Below are 16,958 nucleotides of genomic sequence, written 5' to 3' on the forward strand. Positions count from 1 at the left end.
AGGAACCTTCCCTGACCACCTCCCTTCCAAAAGTGAAATGCCATTTTTCAGTGTTTCCAGAATTTGCTGTGCATGACTGTCCTGTTACACTTTGCATTATAATTATCAAGGTGTCTGTGTCTCCAGCCAGCCTGGGTGTTTCTTGATCCCTGTATCCCTAGCCTAGTACAGTGCCTGAAATCAGTGCTTAGGGGCCTTGTTAAAAGAAGAAACGGCAGGAGGGGAAGAGTAGTAGATACGTGATATTTCACAAGGGAAAAGGAGAAGCTATAACCTGTCTATGAAATCCCCAAATATGTCCCATTCTTTGTTGTCATCCTCTTTTGCTTTTCATGAGGGAGTGTTTGCCCTAAGTGAAAAGTAAACCCCACTTGTCTTTAGGGACATGTTATGCATGCGGAAGTTTGGCATTCCCAGCTGGGTGTTTAACCAGCCCACCACTTGGGTGTTTTATAGTAGTGTCTCAAGAGGTGTTATCTCCCTCTTTTAGGTCTTTGGAGAAAAAAAAGGTGATCAAAGTAACCAACTGTGGTGGGGGCAGTTAGAGTCAAATCATGGTTTGAGTGGATAACAAAGGGGACAGAATGGAAATGGGGTATGGATGATGATAATAAGAAGAATGTGCTTCAAGGCCTCCTGGCTGTTTTTGCATGCAACCATCTTTCATATCCCTATAAGATAAAATCACTGTGAAGGGTCATAAACCACTGTCAGAATATTTGACAAGCCCCATAGGTAGTTGTTCCGAGCTAGTAAAAGCATCTTAATTGGCCTAAATGACAACAGTTATGTTATAAATATCTAGAATTTATGACCTGAGAAGGCATAATCACATCTTCCATCAGTTAAGTTTGCATAGGAGCAGCTTGAGGATTTAAGATAGGGCCGCAAGTTGGGGAAAATCTGATTAGCCTTAACTTTATGACAAACACAGAGCTAAGTGAATCGGAGTGCTTTCAAGTTCCTGATCCCTGGGAGTTAAAGGCAGTGGTGTTTCAGAGTCGGTAAAAGCCACCCAGTTCCCTCTGTGCAGCTGTCATTTTATTGGCCTTGTAAAGTCTCCCGTACACTGTGACAAATCCAAGACCATATACCTGCGAAGAAGAGATGTTTTAGATTATGGGGCGCAGAGGAAGCAGACGGTGGGGTTAGAGGGTGAAAACCTATGTGTTTATGCTGAGCCTTCTCCGGAACGTGCAGAGTCATTGTGAAAAGCAAGTCTGTGCTGCTTTAGGGCTCACTCCAGGGTCTGATGAGACACCTCATTTTCTGTGGTAATTGAGGAGACAAAATTCAAAGCAGGGTTTAAAAATTGAGTGTATACATCTAAAACACCCCACACATCTTTCATGTTAGTTGGAAATTACACTTGGATTTTTAAAATATGATTCATTTCCTGAATTTTTATTATGGGGGTTGGCATTATTATCAAGAGTACTACTACATCTAAAGCAAAAATCATAACAAAGCCAATCCATGAAAGGACGGGTGTTTTAAGAGACACATTGTAGAGATAAATTTGATGTCATTGATCAACCAGGTCATTGCCTGGGGACTCGCTGGTCAATGGAGTGGAGTCATCTTTGAGGTAAAAGGCAAACAGTCAACTTAATCCCAATTTGCAGAGCTTCAAAGATGAACAGTCATTTTGCTGGGCAATGAAGAGCTCAGGTTATCTATTTAATGCCAAAGTCTGTGAAGTCGGTGAAATTTCTTTAATGAATTTGAGAGCAATCCTTCAAAGAAACCTTGATTGAAACCCCTAGAGAGGCCAGTTGTCTTTGAACTCAAGAGATGAAGTTTATCCTAGATTAACCTGATCTTTCAGTTTGCTCTGTCTTGTAATGTAAAGACAGAGTTCCGAATTTTGAGAGAAGCATTATGGTGCTTTGGCAGGCATATCCAAATCTGATGTGTTTATTATAGCAATGTAGGAACACTTATAGCTTCATTGGTAAGGAGGTCTACCAATCAAAGGATCCATTTTACACATGAAATTTTTGTATGTGTCTACCATGTTCCAACAGTTTCTGAAGATCACATGGGTCCCAAAGTATATACTCAGTTTGTTACTTCTCAGTGGATATGAAACAAAACTTCAGTTTTGTACTTTTCACTGTACTTTCATCCCCTTAAACCTTGCATCTCTCAAATTCGGAACTCTGTGCCTTACGGTGTGGAAGAAATATGAAATCTGGAACTGATTATGAAATTATGAAGTAGGGAGATGCAGAAATGTGCAGAGATCAGTGTACAAATGCATAAACGCTGATGCACACAAAGCCTGGTGTGAAGGACACATCACTTTGGATTGGAACTCTGCTTTTACATTTCAGCATAACACAACCTAGCATTTGCCTTGTGTAGTGCTTTGGAGCTTTTGGTGTTAGCAGAATTCTTTTCTAAAAAAATTCTTTTGGATTTCTTTAGAATTTGTCCAGTTTCCAGGTTCCAATAGGAAAAACATGGACAAGGTTTTAATAGAAAAATAGTACTCCAGATTTTTCAGTTGGCAAGCACCCTACTTAAGAGCTGTTCCTGTTTTATTAAGTGGTACAGGTTAGCTTAATAGGCGAGTCCTTGACATTTGTACCGTGATTCCAGGGAAGGGAGATACCTGGGTCTCCTGGGGAAGACACCTGTTGGGATTTTGAGCCCACTTTTGGTTTTACCATTCCATTCTCATCTCATTGGAGACTATGCTTCAACAACAGTTATATGTGCTGTTATAAGGCAAGACCAAATCCATTAGCGTTCTCTCCTCCTGTCTCCTTGAGAAAGGGTAGCTGGGTCTTCCCATGATGTTGTTTCAGATGTGACTCTTTTCCTGTTGATCAGGACAGTAATGATGATGGTAGGAATGTTTTGGTTTTATTCAATTTTATTGTTTTGCTTTAGTATTTTAACATTGCTAAAGGCAATACATTTTTCTCATTAAACATTTCAAATAATTCAAAAATCTTGCCAAAGAAAATAAAACTCCCCTCTAATCCACCATCCAGAAATCCTAACATTTTGGTGAACTATGTATCTTTCTAATTTTACTATATATGGCCTCTTAAAAAGAATGGGATTATATTATAAATGTTTTTATAATCTGCTTTTTGAACTTAACATTGTATGTTGGACACCTTTCCACATTAATAAATATACACCTATGGAATCATTTTTATAGTTACAGAGTATAGAATTTTGCATTCTTTAGCCAGTTATTAATGGTGAACTTTAGATGTTTTAAAATGTTCCCTAGTAGAATTCCCTAAAGCTTTTTGGGCTTAACCTTTATTTCCTTATCTAATGATTTCTTTGGAATAAATTCCTAAAAGGAAACTTGCACATTAATATTGATAAAGATTGTGAAATGATCTCCCAGAGGTGATGCGCATTCATCCTACTTTAATGCCTTGAATGGCACCACCTCTGTGTACTTACCCCAAGTCTCTTTGTTTGGTATTGCTTTGCTTTTCCAATTTGACTTCAATAGGTAAAGAGCTCTCAGGATTTTTCTTCTGGGTAGTAGGGTACAAACCAACAGAAACAACCAACATGCTTAATTTGCAAGTCGGTTCAGGGAGACATGAAAAATATCTTTGCAGAAGTAAACACCAATCTTACAACTGCCCGTATGATACACCCCATTTCCCCCACCACCGAGATTTGTATAGGTTCTCTCCTGTCAGTATAATGCTCTAAAATTTTAGAGGTTTCAGAATGGGTTGCCTATCCCAGTTTCCTTGTGAAAACTATTTTCTTTATTGTGAGTAAAGATTTCTAGGCCTTGGTCAATGAAAGAGAAATGGCCGGTGCTAGAAAGAGTCAAGTGGCCCCACTTTCCTTGCTCCAGATCTTAAAAACACCTAAAACGAAGCTCAATTAACAGGTTAATTTTGCTGGTCATACGTTTTGAATCTGGGACTTCTTGGCTATTTGAGGGGTCTGACATTCTGGGCCCTTTTATCCTTTTATTGGTGAATTCACTGAAGTGTAGGCAGACAGAAAATGTTCAAGTGGCAGGCAGATAAACTTGTTAAATCCCTGGAAGTCTTTCCTTCCTTGCTCTGGGAGTTTATCATCTTGGCAGAGTTAAAAGGCAATTAGGCCTGCAGGTCTTTGCTGGCTTGTTTATTGGTGGTTTACACATGGGTGTTGAAGAGACAGGGCCATATTAAACATTCTTATCCTGCTGGCCGGAGGGGAATGAGACCTCAGACCAACTCGGTAAGTCTCCTTGAGAGACAGCCTTGCCAAAACGCTGGAGGAAAATCCTTTCAATATAGTACGTGTGCCCCACCATGCTCATTGTCGGTGGAAAATTGGAGTCCGCTCGCTTCATGCTGTGTTCCATTTCCTGGGAAATGGTTTTATGGAAGGACATTTGATGAAAAAGTTCATTCCTTCTGTAATTGTTAGCTGCCCCTGTGGTGTGAGTTAAGGTAGAGGCACACTGGAAATGTTTCTTGCCCCAAATCTCTAGGGCAAGCCCACGCATGAGAAGGGAAGGCTATCAGTTTGAAAGTGAGTGAGGGATAGATTTCCATTAAGTCCTCTGGTCCCTCTGAGTTCTCAGAGTCTCCCCAGCCAGGCTGATCTTGGGCAACATTGGTAAAGGAGGTGGGTCTTGGGGTTTTGCAATCACTTCTTCCTTTTCTCACACCCTGCCTTCCATCTGCAAAGCCTGCAGGCTGCCTCCCTGGGATGAAGATCCAGGGTTGGAGTAACCCCTAACTCCTTCACACCCATATGTTAGTGAAGTGATATGGCTCATCACTTCACCTCCGCCCCTGTTTTTCACAGTCAGCTTAGGCACTCATCTTAATGGAACACGTGAGAATTGCCAGGGCTCAATTGGCTGGACTCAGGGGTCAGGCACTCCTGGGTTCTACTTCTGGCTCTGGGTCTAACTGTGTGCCTTGAATTTCCTCTCTAATCTTAAGTTTTTTCTATTTGTGAAATAGGGACAAAGCTAGTCCCTACCATGCTGGTTTGTTGAGAGACTAAGTAATGCATGGAAAGTGCTTAGCATAGTGCCTGGCACTTTAAAAAAAAAAAAAAAAGCACAATAAATGGTAGCTCTTATGATTAAAATGTGCTTTATTTGTCTAACACATATATGTAAAATATGTATTACGTATATGTGCATATCTAACACACATATATGTAGTATATGTATGTGTATATATTTACACAGTCCAGTGACAATTATATTTTTTGACAAGATGTAGCTATTTTTATTTTACCAGTCTAGGGGTGTTACTGAAATATAAAAACCTATCTGTATAAAATGAGAAAATCCTTGCTCAGGTCCAGAATACTTGGAATGTAAGGACTTTCCGTTTCCACAACTGGCCATTGTGCTCAGTGGCCAATGGAACTCCTTTCCTAGTGGCTGCTACTTATCCAAATCTTGGTTCCTCAGGAGTCAGGCACCCTGCCTTCATGTTCTCAACTAAAGAAAACACAACAGATAACTGCAGCTTTTATTCCCAATCTGACCTTTGATGTTCTGAAACTCTTTTGCCGTAGTGTCTTGCCAGCGTCTGCACAAGGACTTCCTCTAGCCGAGTAATGTGGTTCTGATTAAGGACATCCTATAAGACCCAGGAGGATGGCCTGGGAAGGAAACCAGCCTGAGACACTAGAGTGAATTTCCATCCCTCAGTCAGATATATGATATTAAAGACCAGAAGGTATATGGAGTTTGTCGCTGGAAGACTCAGAAACAAAATTAAAGCAAATGGCTGACAAATTGGCTGTCTTTTATGCAAAGTTGACAAGTAAGCTGCCTCTTACCCGAAAGAGGATATGCAGAGCCCTCCGGCCAAATGGCTCGGCAGGCAGGCAGCAGGCCTTTTGAAGTTCCTGCTCGCATGCCACTTTTAACAACAAGGCCCCTGCTGAATTGCTTCCTCGTAAAGACATGGAAACTTAATTTTCACCGAAAATATCATAGTTCCAACAATGATCATTCATTCCTCTCCTGAGTGCATGCAATATTGGGTAAAATACCTGTGTTCTCTACAAATGAGGTATTTTTTTTCTCCTTACAGTTTTATGAATTAGGCTATAAATATTAAACCTCACTTTATTTCACGGATGCTAAGACCTTTCCCTGGGGCCCGCTAGGCACTGGCTCACTCCTGCCATAGTCAGGAGGTGAGGTGATTGTGACCAATAACGGAAGATCCTATTTGCTCTCCCTGGTTTCATGGAGGCTACAGCCACAGGAGGAAGGACAAGAGGGCTGTGCAGTGGGCAATGGCATTTGGAGAGCTTAGAGTTTCTCTATCAAATATCTAAGAATCTACTCATCGTTGTAACTCTAATATGATTTTCTTGTTAATCGCTGTCAAGCCATGAAATCTGATATGTTAACCATGACTAAGCCATGAAATTTGTCAACTTTGTCTGTGATTTACACAGACTCTGGGTTTTTTATTTTTTAAGTCTTAATACAAAGTGTAGAGCAGTACTTCCCAGTATGCCTTTCCCAGCAGGCAGCTGGTATCCTATGACAACAAGTAAGAACAGAGTGTATGCATTTCTCTTGCCGTTTCAAGGACCAAGGACAGATAAGATAAAGCCTAAAAACGAAATAATGTATTTTTCTTTGAGGTGATAACTGTGAACATAGTAGACTTGCTTAAACATCAATAAGTATCAAATAAACATCCAGAATAGTTTTATGGTTCATATCATTGGGTGTGATAACACACTTCCTTAAAGTGGTAGATTATTTGTTTTTGAGAGAAAATGAGTGAATAAAACCTGTTTGTTTGGTTTTTTTAGTGGTACGTGGTATAATTTATCTCTTCAACATAGTATGAGCATGAGCTGTGACTTGAAATCCCACTTTGCTGTTGGCTAGATGGGTGAATTTGTGTAAGTCACTCAACCTTTTTTCCCCACTCAGTCTTTTCTTCTAAAAAATGAGGAAGATAATATTGGAGCCTACTTTGTAGGGGCCTCTAAGGCACTGCAGAGATGCCATCTATAAAACTCAGAGTGAGCACATTTGTCCTTTATCCACGTGGTCTACTAGTATCATTGGTATAATAGTATATAATGATAAAATAAGTCATTGTGTATCTTTGTCACCCAAAGGAAAATTCATATAATTGGGAAAGGATTTTTTAAAAATTTTATCAGAGAAAATGTAGGTAGTTTTTGACAAATCATTATCATACCTGTAGACAGTTTTTCATATGAAGGAAGGAGAACAGCTCAAATGAAAGAAGGAGAGCAGCTCAAAGGAAGAAAGAAATGTTGCAGAACTGGAGAGTAGTGAGGACTGGGATGTCTTTCTCTCCTGTCCCTACCAAATGTCTTTTTTTTTTTTGGACTCAGAGAAAAAGAATACCCAGATCCTCCCCAGTTGGCGCCTGGCTTCTACTGTTTAGAATCTAGAATCAGATAATCAGATGGCTTAAAACTCAGAATATTTTGGTGACTTTGAGGACCATGTAGTATAGTGATTTTAAAACTTTCGTTTTTCCTACAAAATTTGTGCAGTGCTTCAGGTCCTAAAACAGTCCTTCCCAGATACCTTTCCAGTAGATCCATAGGATATAACTTGTGAAAACAGAGTCAGGGCCGGGCGCGGTGGCTCAAACCTGTAATCCCAGCACTTTGGGAGGCCAAGACGGGCGGATCACAAGGTCAGGAGACCGAGACCATCCTGGCTAACCCAGTGAAACCCCGTCTCTACTAAAAAATACAAAAAACTAGCCGGGCGAGGTGGCGGGCGCCTGTAATCCCAGCTACTCGGGAGGCTGAGGCAGGAGAATGGCGTAAACCCGGGAGGCGGAGCTTGCAGTGAGCTGAGATCCGGCCACTGCACTCCAGCCTGGGCGACAGAGCCAGATTCTGTTAGCCAGAATGGTCTTGATAGCCTGATCTCGTGATCTGCCCGCCCCAGCCTCCTAAAGTGCTGGGATTACAGGCGTGAGCCACCATGCCCAGCGTCTTCTTTCTTTCTTTTTTTTTTTTTTTTTTTGAGAGAGAGGAAGTCTCACTCTGTCTCCCAGGCTGGAGTGTAGTGGCGCAATCCCAGCTCACTGCAACCCCTGCCTCCTGAGTTCAGGCAATTCTCCTTGCCTCAGCCTCCCGAGTAGCTGGGATTACAGGTGCCCACCACCACACCCGGCTAATTTTTTGTATTTTTTTCTTAGAGATGGGGGTTTCACCATGTTGGCCAGGCTGGTCTTGAACTCCTGACCCTCAAGTGATCCGCCTGCCTTGGCCTCCCAAAGTGCTGGAACTATAGGCATGAGCCACCAAGCCCAGCCACAGCCATGTCTTGAGTTAGTCAGTTCCCTTGCCATTATCCTCACTTCTTCACTTCCCATACAAACAGGAGGAAGAGAAAAGCAAGGCATAAGAATCCAGGATGGTTTTAATCAACTTGCTCAGGCTCTTGAACCCTTGAATGAATGTTTCAGAACAATGTCATGGAAGCTATGAAACATCTCCCACCTAAAAGAAAATTACCTGGAAAATGTTGTAAACGTGTATACATGCATTTTCCTGTGGTGAAGTTTCACAGCTTTTATCAGATTCTCCCAAAGGAGTTTGTGACACCACCCCCCAAAACGGTTAAGAATGATTTCCCTATAATTTGTGCCCCTAAAAGTCACATTTCCAGTTCTGATTGTGAGCTGCAAGGTTAACAATTACATCCACTTTAACCTTTCAAGGGAAATGTAGCATATAATCCTACGAGTGTCTGAGGTCCCAGGCTTGCTTGTAAAACAGCAATTGGGTTGTGAATTATCCAGGGTGTGTCTGTAGCTTAGTTCTCAACTGGTATTCTAACTGGAACTAGGTTCTGACCATCTTAGAACCCAAATGGTTCAAAACTAAGAAAATAATGCACGTTTATTTACAATGCTCCAGAAAAGTACATTTATTTCGAGACATGCACATTCATTTATTTGGTTAATTCTGCTTTGGTCCTGGATTAGGGTTGCCAGATTTCACAAATACAGGACATCCAGTTATATTTGAATTTCAGATAAACAACAAATAATTTTTTAGTAGAGTTCTTGGAAGGGAGAAAAATGGATCAGCCTTGCAGATGTAGAAAGAGCTTTCTTTTCAACTCTAGAACATTTGCTGCAAAAATTAAGGGAGGTTTACTGTAACAGCCGCAGGGTCTTTTGGAGATAGTAGATACATTCTAAAACTGGTTTGTTGTGATGGTCGCACAATTCTATAAGTTTACTCAAAATCCTTGAACTTTACACTTAACATGGATGACCCTGATGGTAAGTAAATTTTGGCTCGGAAAAGCTGGTTAAAAAAAAAAAAAAAAGAAAAGAAAAATTAAGGGATCACTTTATGCCAACTGTTGCTTAATTTTTAATGCTGAGCTTCAAACTACTTTAAGAATATGGCTACCATAATTCTGCTCCTCAGAATAAAGTATATAAGCCTGAACACCAAATTTTGCATAACATTTCTGGACCTGCTGAATAAGTACTTGATAAATAAGGAATGACATCTCTGGATACCAACTTCTACCTGAACCAGGAGTCCACACACCATTAAAATCCTTTTCTTGATGCTGGGAATAAGGCTTATCTGGGGCAAAAGCAAGGAGTTGCTGTTTTGGGAAGTCTTCTTCAGTTGTTGGCTATGAGAGTGACCTCTGTGACACCTGCCACCTAGAGACTGCTCCTCTCTCAGTTCATGCTGAAAGGACATGGGGAGGAAGTACTTGTCTATGGTGTACATAGAGCCTCATTTTTGGGATAACTTCTTTAGTACAGACAACAGGTTCACAAGCCAGTGTGTAGACTCAATCAGGAGGCACCTCCACCAAAACACACACAACTCATTCTCTTGTTTTAGTGCCAGCTGAAACTAGGAAGTGGGCTGTGCTTCTCTTTTATCTCTATTGACCTACCCAGGTATTCTGAGAAAGACACTTGACCAGGATGAATGGTTCCAGTAGAGAGGGGCTGCAATGGGGTTTCTTAGCCACAGGAAGAGTATACCCTGAGAAATTCATTCTCTAACAAGATTTGAGGACTACTCCTTCAGATTTAATTACTAGACTCCAGAAGGGACAGTCCTTTATACAGCTCATAAGAGTCACTGTGGACCTCTGCTAGACCCTCCAGACAAGTACTTCTATTTTTCTATTATTGTTCTAAATGTTAGCTCTTTATCCAAATGGAACAAAACAAAACGCCTAAAAGAACTAGGGGAGGAGAACCAAGGCCCCTCAGAGACACCTTTATTCTTGCTCTTTCTCCTTTCAAGACATGGTTGCTCCCTAGGCAGTCACATTTCTCTGGTGATGGAGAGAAGGGAGGGCAGTCGGAGATTGAGGGGACAGCATGGGACAGCCAAGACATGCTGATAGCTGGAGGGGAGGCTGCCTGGGATCTGAGGAAGCAGTGATGTCCCAGCTCCAGTCAGCTGAATTCCCCTAATAGGCCTCTCCATCTCTCCAGGCATTAGAACTTGTAGAGAAAGAAACTGCTAGAATCCAAATCTTTTCACACAGTGAGGCCCCCAAACAGCCCAGCCTTCACACACAAGCCAGCCTGGTTCTCCTGACTGATTTGATCAGTACCTCAAGGTGCACAGATGTCTGTGCCTGGAAGCAAAGCCTCATTGGAACCCCACTATTCTGAAACTCTTGGGCTGGTCTCAGCCAGCTGCCTGTGTGAAGATACAACTAATTAGCTCATGGAGAGGACAAACTAACTCAAAGCCCTTCTTCCCGGCCTAACAATGCTTATATTAATTCAATAAATTCTGTCTTCTCATTCAAACCAATCCTGAAGGAAGGACCTCTGCCAGCTCACACTTAATTACTGCTGGCATTTGAAAGCAAGTAAATGCCTTCCCTTGAAAAATATTCTATAAATCCATCACTTTTGCTTATTTTAAATGACTTCTCCCACATTTGTCCAAATAAGTGAGGCTTTACTATTTTTGGCTTTTTTCTGCAGAGTGAGTGAGTTTTAGGCGTTTACTGGAAGGATCATTTCTGATGACACCAAACCTCTTCCACATTTTCAGCTTTGGGTTTTGAATCCAGGAAACCCAGCACTAACCTTAAAGTTCCATTTTCTTACTTGTGAAAGTGAGAAGCTGAGTACCCATGCTGGAACTCACCATATAGATAGATGCCTCACTGCTTTTCAGTTCTATGTTTCTCCTCCATGTCTTTTTCCTCTTGCCAATGTTTAGGTAAAATTATTTCTATTTGATACATTTTTCTTCACTCTGGTCCTTAATGGGTCAAGTCTTATGTGGCTTCACAGCCCTGACAGTGAGTAGTATTGCTATTTTGGAGTCAAGGTCTCGGTCTGTCGGCCAAGCTGGAGTGCAGTGGCACCATCAGGGCTCACTGCAGCCTTGACCTCCCAGGCTCAAGGATTCCTCCCACCTCAGCCTCAGCCTCCCAGATAGTTGGTACTACAGGCTCATGCCACCATGCCTGGCTACTTTTTGTGTTTTTTTGTAGAGATGGGATTTCACTATGTTTCCCAGGCTGGTATCTTGGAGTTTCTTTAAGTCACTTCTTCTCAGGGAATATTTTATATGGCTCTTGTAAAGTTCTAAGAAGGGTGGTGGTTCCCTCAGTCTCACAACATACTACTACAAGGAATTATGTTTTTAAAGATGCTATCAGCAGTGGTTTTTAACCAGGAAATGGGGAACTGGGAAATGAGAGGGGATCTTGGCCCCCATCCCTGGTCATTTGTCAATGTCCACGGAGATTTTTGGTTGTCCCCAAATGAGGAGTGCTAATGGGTCATCTAGTGGGTAGAGGCCAGGAACATCCTACATTGCACAAAGCAGTCCTGATGACAAATCATTGTCTGGCTCAAAAGTTCAAGTGTCAAGGCTGAAAACCTTGAATTAGAGGAATTCTTGTTTTGTTTTTTGGTTTGTTTTTTGCTCTCCCTCAAGTCCTGGGATAAAGAAAAGAGAAAGAAATTGCCCCCATGTTGATGAGTGTAAGCGTCCTGATCCTGAGTTCTTACATCCCACATAGATCCCGGAATTGGAGAGCACCAGGGTACCAGCGAGCAGGGCAAAGTGCAGGGTGGAGGCAGATCTTCTGAGCTCCAACAGCTGTCTGAGCTCCAAGGAGAGACAACTTCGACCAAAGCAGAGGACCAAAAAGTTACAAGGATGTTTAGTTTGTGATAAAAATCATTTTGCAGATTAAAGTGCTTCCTCCTGCCCATAAAATGGTATGTTCTTTAAATAACTCAAAAACTGGAGGCATTTAACTGTCGCAAGCAGGAGGCAGGCCTCGGAGCCACAGTGGATTGATTCCATCCTCGAAAGGGAGCATACCCAAGCTATAGGTGGTGCTCTTCCTGCTTTCGCCAGTGTGTTTTTGCATAACCCGTATTTTCAATGCCCCTACTCGCAGCATGAAGGGACGGGGAATAGAGGGTGTTTGCTGGAACCAGTTTCTCCCTCCATATCTCTGGGCTCCATTCACCCTCGCTTCCTTGGTAGAGCATGATGCCTGCTCAACTTCCAGTCTTAACCTCCTGTCACTCCAAGTACAGTTAGGCAGAGGTCCCACAGGCCCTGCAGAAAGTGCCAGTGTCTCTCATTGGCTTTGATGGGATCATGTGCTCATCCTGAACTAATGCTTTGGTTAGGGGAGGAATGCTGGAAGCTGATTGGCTGTGGCCTAACTTAGGGCACACCCTCTGAGCTGCCTTTTGCCATGCAGGTGAATTAAATAAAAGTGGGGGCACGTGTGTGGCCTCAAAGGGAAATTGGGGTAAGAGAGTCACCCACACACCATTCGCTACATGGTGACTTTAAATTCTGTGGTGGAAAACTTAGGTCTTGCCCTAGCCTTGCTGTTAACACTAGCTGCTTGACTTCGGATAGCTTTATGACTCTCCCTGCCTTCTTTTCCTGTCTGCAACATGGAAATAATCATTCCATCAGAGTGGTTATAAAAAATCAAGGAGATATGGGAAGGATTGGGCAAACAAATAGTGATGGTGTAGATGGGAATGAATTCAGTTCAGCTTCTAGAGTCTCAAAGAATCTAGCCCAGCTACAACCCACCCCGCTAGTCCATGCCAGCCTTCGGAAGCCAGTGTCTAAATTTATCCCAGTTCTCATTGTTGCAGGTCAGTGTGGGAAATCTTCTGAGGTCAATGATTGAGGTAATTGACTTGCCGTATCTTGAAAAAGTCTCTGTTAAATGACATAATTGGTTTTAATTATGTAATTACAGCACTTAAAGTGTGGGGGTGAAAGGTTACTATTATATTTGGAAGTGAGATCCCCAAATGAAGCAAGGGTGTTTAGGCCAACGTGTCTTCGAATTTCTCATTTTATTTTTTCAGAAGGAAACCAGAGGGGGCTGGCCTTGGCCCTGGTGATTTGGGGATGATTATCTTGCATGAGGTAGTGGCGGGGCTGATCGCGGCACCATAGGGACCTTTGTGAAGAGAAGGAAAGGGCTTCCGTAAAGACCTCTTTGCGATCTGAAGTTAATGAGCAGTGGGAACTCAACTGTCAGCAATTGAATCTGATTGGGCAGGGTAATTATATGATTGCCTCTGGTGTTTGCACATGCACGGGGATATTTTTATTGTAAAAACCTAATTGCTTACTTACTTGGTGGAGGGAAAACCTAAACAAATTTGTGTTGTCATAGGTTAAGAAGATATCCTTTGTCTCTAAAAACGCGGCTTGTTCTGGGTGAGGGTTTTGTTTCTTTTCGATTTCAATCAAGGATGTTGTTTGTAGGACTTGGATCATATGATAATATTCAAACAGAAAGCTACTTTGGACTATGTGTCTTTGGTCAATGACCACATGCTTTCTACCCAGTCTTAAGCCATCCTCTCCAGTGGTCTCTTTCGTAATGCAAAGGTAGCTAGAATCCTGGGGATTATTCAAGCTGCTGGGACAAACCCAAGGCTTTGGGGTTTTTTTGTTTTGTTTTTGTTTTTTTCTTCCACGTGGAGGCCCCTGACAAGATTGGCTTCATAAGCTATCTGGTTTCCCTTAGTTGCATAAGGCAAGTGGGAGGTATCATGTCTGTGATAGCCTTTTAGACGTCAACACCAAGGGTAAGAAGAACAAAGCGCTCCCCCTGCAATTTCTCAGGGACTTGGAGGAAAGGAAAGGGCAAAGCGGGCTCCCATATTGTGATACCAAACTGTGGTCCACCTTCTTGTCTGTTTCAACAATCTCCATGAAGATGGCATCTCCCTTACCCCTGATGCTGGTGTGCAGAAAAGATTGCTGCAATTGGGTCTATTCCATAGCAGTTCAACTCTGCATTATTTTTTTTTCTCTCCTCTCATAGAAAAAAAAAAGCTGTTTTCTAAGTTCTTTCATTTCCTGAGATCCCACTGGCAGAGGTCAAAATGCAACTGGATTGTGGGCATTGGAGGAGCACCAGTTCCTCCTGTAATCAGGGCTGCAGACTCCAAAGCTGGGTGCTCTGGTTGGATGTAGGATTACAGGCTGCAGAATGGCTGAGAACAAAGGACTTTCAGCCCTTTGGACCAGCCATGCTCTCTGTCTCAGGAATCTTGCACGTGCTGACCCACCCCAGTCTTGGCTGGCTAACTCCATGGGTTCTCCAGGCTCAGTGTTACATGTCACTTCTTCCCAGGAAGCCTTCCCTGTTCACTCATCCCCAGTCTGGGCTGGCTACCTTTGCTTTGTGCTCCATGGCACCTTTTAGGTTTCCTTGCCTGCTGTCCTGTAACTGCCTGTCTCGTCTTTCTCCCACATACACCATAAGCTCCATGGGGGCAGGGCCTGTGTTCCTATTTGTCACTACAATATCTCCAGAGCCTGGCACCATGCTTAATGAATGTGTGTAGAATGACTGAATGAGGAGAGGAATGGTTGCTGGGTGTCCTAGGAACTGTGGTGTGTGCTGTCCTGGTTTCCCTGCCCTTGCTGTTAATACTGCTTTCTTGTTGCTTATAATTTTCATTGTCCCAGATGATCCAGCTCTGTCGGAGGCACGTAGGCACAGCCAAATCTCATGCTGTACATTGATCACCTGTCCAACCTTTGCCTAGAGTGGGAGCCCCCAGTTCCTTCGAGATCCAACATTACCTGTCTGTAAAGAAGAAGAGGAGGAGGGAGACAGCGGGGAGGATCCGGTGGCAGTTTAACACCAGAGCAGGTCCAATGTTTACTTTTACCCTTTTGGAGGTGGGTAACGGCAAATGCTGGGTGCTGGGTTTCAGAGAGACTCTGCATAATGAGCTTGGATTTGGGGGCTCACATGTACTTTATATTTTGCTAGAGTGTGGGGGTTGCTATTTTTGTATTTAATTTACAGCCAGCCTGTTCCGTGATTTCCACCAGTGTAGAACAAGAATCTAGGTCCATCTTCCACGTGATGTAAATTGTTGTGTCAGCCTCGTGGTGGCCACACACAGTGTTGTTTGGTTCTTGCTACACGGACAGAGAGGAAGGTTGGACATTTGTTGCTACTTAGTGACTATTATATTTACTATTTGCTTTTCAAGGCCATGATTTTCAATACTTTTTCTTGTTTTGATTTTGTGGCTTTTGATGTTTTGAATCCTCCTCTACCCCCCAGCCCAGCCCAGTTGACTTCTTAGACCATGAGATCCTGAGTAACTACTGAATGAATAGATGAGATTTCACTAGCCTTATATGATTTTGGGTATACCTAACCAGCTTCTTCCCTAAGCAGAATATGAACCTATGACTTTTCAGGCTTCAGGCCAGAGAGCTTCCTACTGAACCCCTAAACCCCAAGCCATCATGGAGTTTGGACTATCTGTTGTTGATTGGCCTAGAATCATGATTTCTAAGTAGATGGACATTGGTACATGGAAACCGAAGCCTCACATGTGACAGAAAAGAATAAACTCACAGAGACCACAGGGCATTAGCCTTATGCTTCTTGTGCAGCCGTGTGTACTCAACTTTCCTAGGTCTGACTTTTATTCTCCTCTGTTGGCTCTGAGTCTGTATTTACTTTGCATTCTTGAGTTGCATTTTTGCTTTGGCATAATAAGCACCTGAGTTGGAATCTTTGGGGGTTCCTCCTAGGAAGAGAGTTTGAATCTACTTTCTTTTATAGTAGATGTGTTCATCAGTGTTGTGCACTTTGAACCAAACACAATGAGCCATGGTGAGTTTTATTCCTGACTTCTAAGGATATTGTAGTCTAATTTTCAGTTTTGGAATTGAACCAAGAGATGCCTCACCACCTCATATTCCTTCTGGATTGAGGCAGTATTGTAATAACTGCCTACAGAAGTAAATCACATACTTTTGCAATAAAAATTTCTTTGAATGACACTTAATTTTATAATTAAACTTGGCAGTGCAGCCTCTGAAGTGTCTCATCTTGCCTAATCACAATGATCTATTTCTTTTCAGAGTGCTTCTGTATGCAATGATTAGTCCTTTTGTTATCATCACATTCTAGATTAAAACGAATACTTTTTAAAAAGAAAAAGAATAAATGACTGCATTTTATATAAAATTCAAACCACTGATTATTTATGTTGTTTGTTTTAAAAATATTTTAACCAGTCATGGTGGCTGATGTCTGTAATCCCAGTGACTGAGGAGGCTGAGGTGGGAGGATCACTTGAGGCCAGGAGTTGGAGACCGGCCTGAGCAACAAAAGAATAAAATAATTGGCCAGGCATGGTGGTGCATGCCTGTAGTTTCAGCTAATTAGGAGGCTGAGTCTGTAGGATCACTTGAGCCCAGAAGTTCAAGGCTGCACTGAGCCATGATCATGCCACTGCAGCCCAGCATGGGCGGCAGAGCGAGACCCTGTCTCAAAAACAACCAACCAACAAAAAAAAAAAAAAAAAATTTGCATGGTTCTTCACCGATTGATTTATTCTACAAACAGATTTAAACAGGTTCTCTAAGTGCAGTGCCTTGAAGAGCAATTGGCATCCTAGCATCACCTGGAGACTTCTTAGTAATGTAAATTC

General features: G+C 42.3%; 1 protein-coding gene across 3 annotated transcripts in view; it reads left to right on the forward strand.

Annotated features, from left to right (window-relative positions):
• ERC2 (ELKS/RAB6-interacting/CAST family member 2) overlaps window positions 1-16,958 on the forward strand; it is a 970,915-nt gene that overhangs the window by 853,852 nt on the left and 100,105 nt on the right. Inside the window, exon 18 of one of the 3 annotated variants that reach the window (XR_003118096.1) lies at window positions 14,965-15,151. The exons of the other annotated variants lie outside the window; for them this stretch is intronic. The gene's annotated coding sequence lies outside the window, so the exon portion shown is untranslated. The remainder of the gene's footprint in view (window positions 1-14,964; window positions 15,152-16,958) is intronic. 3 annotated transcript variants of the gene reach the window in all.

Source organism: Theropithecus gelada, chromosome 2 (assembly GCF_003255815.1).
Source record: "Theropithecus gelada isolate Dixy chromosome 2, Tgel_1.0, whole genome shotgun sequence".
Lineage (NCBI taxonomy): Eukaryota > Metazoa > Chordata > Mammalia > Primates > Cercopithecidae > Theropithecus > Theropithecus gelada.